Source organism: Hemiscyllium ocellatum, chromosome 5 (assembly GCF_020745735.1).
Source record: "Hemiscyllium ocellatum isolate sHemOce1 chromosome 5, sHemOce1.pat.X.cur, whole genome shotgun sequence".
NCBI lineage: Eukaryota > Metazoa > Chordata > Chondrichthyes > Orectolobiformes > Hemiscylliidae > Hemiscyllium > Hemiscyllium ocellatum.
The window spans coordinates 9878818-9884817 of NC_083405.1; positions in this window are offsets into that span (position 1 = coordinate 9878818).

A 6000-nucleotide genomic window follows, 5' to 3' on the forward strand; every position below is an offset into this window, starting at 1 on the left:
TTCTCAGTTGCATTCATCGATTGGAGACTTTAACCGGTATTTAAAACGTGCCACAAATAATTCCAAACAGCATGAAATTCTTTCAACTGTTCTGCCTGCAAAGTACTCAGAAACGGCTCATTTTTGAGAGGTATTTAGGAAAACCATGCTTAAGAAGATAAACAACTTGCTTTGCAAGGTGCTTCTAATGAAGACGTCAATTCCTTTGCACCATCCGGTGGAAATTTGTTGATCATTTTAGTTCTTTATATTACCACACCGACCCCTTGTTTAAAAACGAATCTGTTAAACAAAGAATTGAGGTATAATCGACAATACTTACAAGTGAACAATAGGTTGAAGGTGGGTATGCATTCCTATCAATAGTTCTAACATCCCAGCAGTTCAAAGATTCTTCGTCCTGCAGATCAGTAATTCAAAGCACATTTCGGATTCGGGGCAATGTGTTTGTAAGTGTAATAGAGATCAGGAGTGTTTTTGAGACAGTGAATAGTCGAATGAACAACCCCCAGATTTGCAAATAAGCAAATCATTGAGCCACTGATTCAAGTGCGCTTGCTGCAGTTCTGTGATGATATCAGGGCCAGGAGAAACAATTGTAACCGTTCACAGGGTGAACAAGTAGTAAATATAATCAAATTCATCACTTCACTCCAATTGATCCCACATTGTGAAGCGGACAATTTCGCAAAGAAAACACACTTGTTCTCATGAAGCTTTCATTCACCCTGTGCTTGTGCAGCTATTCAATGGGATTACCGCTGATCTGATAAAATTTAACTCTAGTTTCGTGCTTTTCCTCGATAGCTCGAGGTAAAGTTATCCTGAAAAAAAAGTTGTGTATTCTCATTAATTTGGGAGTTTCACGGCCGTACCAATCAGTTTCTCTGAATGGTAACTGAGAATATGTGATAATTATCAGCAGTGGTTATTTCCACATGTGAGGTAACTGGTGAAGTAAATGATGTTAAACTTCCTTATTACTGAAACATGCATTTCAACAATATCCTAGGCTATCCTATCACCCTTTGATATTCCCTATAAATAAATAAGGAGTGGGATTATTAAGTCTGGAGTAATATAAAGGAAGACTGTAACAGTTTCCTTCGGTATATAAAGTACAAAAGAGCAGCAAAAGTGAACATTAGATTGCTGGAAAATGATACTGGGAAGATAGTAGTGGGGAACGAGAAAATGACCAAGGAGCTGAATAATTACTTTGCTCAGCCTTGGCGGTGAAAGACACGAGTAATACCTTAAACATTCTAGATATTGTGGGGCCAGAACTGAGTATCTTGACCACCACCATGGAGAACATGCAAGAAAAATTGAATGGTCTGAAGGTGGGGGTTAAATAACCTTGACCAGATGGACTACATCCCAGTGTTATAAGGGAGGTAGCTGAAGAAAGAATGGAGGCGATCGTGGGGATCTTTCAGGAATCACTAGAATAATGAACAATCTCAGAACACTGGAAACCCACTAACGTGACACCCCTCTTTAACGAGGGAGTAAAGAAAAAGGCAAAAGGTCCACAATGAATAGCTTAAACTCGGTCGTGGGTAACATCCTGGAATCCATTGTGAACGACGAGATTTCTGAATACTTGGAACTGTTTGGAAAAATAGTACAAAGTCACTATGGTTCCTTCAAGGGAAGAACATGCTTGAAAAATCTGTTGGAATTCTTTGAAATGAAATTAAGCAGGCTTGACCAAGCACTGCCAATGGATATTGTCCACCTGGACTTCAAGAAGGCCTTTGACAATGTGTCACACAGGAGATGACTGAGTACGATAAGAACCCCTGATGTTAGAGGCCAAGTAGTGGCTGTCTGGCAGAAAGGAGAAAGTGAGGACTGCAGATACTGGAGATCAGAGTTGAAAAATGTGTTGCTGGAAAGGCCCAGCAGGGCAGGCAGTATCAAAGGCGCAGGAGAATCAATGTTTCGGGCAGAAGCCCTTCTTCAGGAATGAGAAGGATGTGCCAAGTAGGCTAAGCATCTTAGCCTGCTTGGCACACCCTCCTCATTCCTGACGAAGGGCTTATGCCCAAAACGTCGATTCTCCTGCTCCTTTCATGCTGCCTGACCTGTCTGACAGAAAGCAGAGGGTTGGGATGAATTGATCCTCGTCAGGATGGCAGTCGGTGACAAGTTGTGTTCCACAAGGCTCGTGTTGGAAACGTAGCTTTTTACTCGTTACATTAACAATCTAGATGAGAGAATTGAGGGCACTCTGACTAAATTTGCAAGCGATAAAAAGATAGAAAAATGGACAGGTCGCATTGAGGAGGCTGGAGGCTGAATAAGGATTTCGACACGTAAAGAGATTGGCAGATGCCTTCAATGTGGGAAAGTGTGAAGTCATGAACTTTGGCACGAAGAATAGAGGCATGGTCTATTTTTAGAATGGGAAGAAAATTCAGAAATCAGGAAGGACTTGAGAGTTCTGGTGCAGGGTTCTCTCAAGGTAAGCTTGCAGGTTGAGGCAGTGGTTAGGGGTGCAATTGCTTTTATTATTGATGGCATTTATTACGAGAGAAATTGAATATAAAACAGGTTGTATACTTCTCTGGTCAGGCCACATTTGGAGTATTGTGCGTAATGTTGAGCGCCATATCTCAGGAACGAAGTACTGGCCCTGGAGCGTGTTCACAAGATCTTCACGAGAATGCTCATAGGGATGAAAAGCTTATCGTATGAGGCATGCTTGAGGGCTCTGGGTCTATACTCGATAAAGTTTAGATGAATGAGAGGGATTGAAATGGAATCATGCAAAGTACTGAATGACCTGGACAGAATGGATGTTGGTAAGATGTTTCCATTGGACGAGGACCCGCGGGCACAGCCTTAGATGAAAGGGAACACCGTTTAAAACAGTGATAAGGAGAAATGTCTTTGACCAGAGATTGGAGAATCTTTTCAATTTATTGTCACAGAAGGCTGTGGGGGCCAGATCATTGAGTATATCTGAGACGGAGTTAAATAAGCTTTAGATTATCCCGGGGATCAAGGATTACAAGGAGTAGGTCAGTGAATGGGTTAGAGAAAACTGTCAGCGATAACTGAATGGTGGTGCAGACTCGATGGGCTAACTGGCCTAATTTCTGCTCCTATGTCTGATCGTCTTATGGTCCAAAGCTCAAGGAGGCACCTTGTATCTATGAGAAGATGGATTCATGTTCTTCATGAAGGTGAGAAGCTGGAAGGAATAGTTAACTGTTTTAGAATGAAGGCATTGTGGCTGCTGTCGGGGTGATGGATAATATTACATTCAGTGCAGGATCACATACCAAGTGCACTGTATTAATGTGGGAGAGTATTTTCAAAACCTGGAACTCTCTGTCTCTGTCAATCACCGTGAGGAGTGGGGGTTGGGGTAGGAGGGCGTAACGTCATCCCAGGCACTTAAACTATCCTTAAGCATGCATCCTGAGTGAAAGAATAGTCATGGAATTGATCACATTCTCATTGTTTAGAATATAATGAGTGATTGCCCATCGCACTCAGTGTTCAATGCATTTACCTCACATTCTCTCACGGCACTACAGATCAACCTTCACTCACTCCTCATGGTGCCATCATCCCAGGGATTAATCTGGTGGAACCCTTGTTCACTCTCTCAGTGGGAAAGAGATCACTCCTTATAAAGGGAGAAAATCTATCCACAATACCCCAAATACTTCCTCAACAACACTCTCAGGTTTGATCGCAAGAATTACTTGCACTCATTTCGCTGGCTCTGTTTATTTTGTGTGAAATAGGAAACTATTCATTTACGATGCACGGTCAATGATTTGGAATTTAAAACATCTTTACATCTGTAGGTCAGCATTTTTAAAGCTTGCACCGGAAGTGCCAATTCAGATGGGCATCACTCTAGGGGAGGGAATCAATCACAAATAATGCATCAAAATCAGTGAATGGCCACCTACCTGAATGGAAATGAGCTGCTGGAATATGGGATACAGGCAGAAGTAGGGAGTGATCTTTCCTTTTGATTTGCCATCACGTGATGTGTGCAGACCTGGTCAGGGCAGCATCTTATGCCGACCTTGAAGTGAGTGGTTAGTTCAGCTGTTCCACAGGGCAGAAAAGAGTAAAACACAGTGCTGTGGGTTTGCAGTCGCACAGAGACCCGACCAGGTAAGGGTGACCCACTGCTTTCTCGAAAGAGCATGAGGCAAGCCGATATCCACAGATCACTATTCTGTGGGTCTAGATTATGAGCCAATGATGTGACCACCATACACTATCTTCCCATCTTTCAGATTCTGTGCAGAGAACAAGTTTAACATCCCAAGTGCAATTGTTTCGTAATGGACATGTAGTAAGAAGGGACTTGAAACAGATGTATCCAGAATTAGCAAAGGCACAAACGATGGTTTATTCAGGAGTTGCGCTGAGGCTGAGGAAAAGACTGGATGTCATAATGTTGGTAGTGGACAGGATTGGCGAGTGTGGAGGATATGGAGATGTAAACAGTGCAGGAGAAAATGAATCAAGACGGTTGAGGACTGTGTGTTTCATCCTCGCATCGTGGGGAGTAATTTGCAAATAATAATTTGCTAGTTATTATTTCTAAGGAATGGAATCTTTGATTGGGACTGAAAAAGTTGACTTGCACCTTTCCAAAATTTATATATTATCAGCATCAATTCAGTTCAATCGACAGACAGAGTGACTTACTGAGTGAATCAAGGAGGTTGAGAACAGTTTCTTTCATCCTCGCATATTGATGAGCAATTTGTATTGAGTAATTTGCGAGTTATAATTCCTAAGGAATGGAATCGTTGATTGGAAACGAAAACGTTGACTTGCACTATTCCAAAATTTACATATCATGAGCATCAATTCAGTTCAGACCGTTTCACTAGACAGCTCGAATGATTTACCAGGAACACCGGCTTTAGCAAAGTTAGTTTAGTAAACAGCTTGAATAGCCATCAGTATATCTTCAATCCGCAATGCTAAAGATAATGCCTCTTTTGAATCCGACAGTGGACAGGATGCCTTGTGGGCCCCAAATATTTCTTCACAGGCCAAGCAGGTGTTTGGCTTATGCGAGGAGTGGGGGCTGGTGGATATTTGGAGGTGTCTTCATCCTCCCGGGAGGGACTTCAGCTTTTTTCAAACCAACAAAAATGTCGCACAAGGATTGGCCTCTTTCTGCCTCTCTCGCCCGACTGGATTCTATTATGGGTTGCAAAGTTGTGAATATAGCTATCGCTGATCACGAACCAGTCTATTTGGAGGTTAAGGCCAAGAGTGAAGGGCTAGGTTTGTGGCACTGGCATTTGGGCCCTTTTCCCCTTAAGTATTCCAAATTTGTGCAATACTTTTTGAAGGACTTTCAGGAATTCTTGACTATCCACTCGGGCATGGCTAGTAGTCTGTCCATGCAATGGGAGACTCCAAAAATCTTTGCTAGGGATTAGGTATTTCCTATTCGGCTAGCCAGAAATGACAGAGGAGGAACAGCAGCGTCTACTTGAGACGTGGTTGAAAGCCGCGGAGGTGGGACGTTTTACGCAGCCTTCGTATCTAACCTACAGCAGATCACGGCCTTTCAGGCTGCCTTGAATTCAATACTGACACAAAACGCAAAGGAAGAACTTGCCTTTGCTAGGCAAAGGGCGTTCGAATATGGGGATAGGCCAGGGTAGTATTTAGCATATCTGACTAGGAAAAAGCGTGCTCCCCCATCCATTACTGCAATCAGACATAGCGCCGGGATTCTTACATACGGTGCTAAAAAGATTAATGAGGTTTTAGGGAGCTTTTACTCTGAATTGTATCGGTTTGACGGTTGTGAAAACTGCAGGTATAAAATTGAAAGCTTTTTTAAAAACCTTGTCCTCCCAGGGGTAACCTTGGAACAGGTCGCTCTCCTTACTGGCCCCTTGACAGTTCGCGAAATATAGGATACAGCAAGGCAACTTCAGAGTGAGTAAGTGCCTGGCCCTGATGGTCCTCCGGGCGAGTTTCATAAGGAGTTTA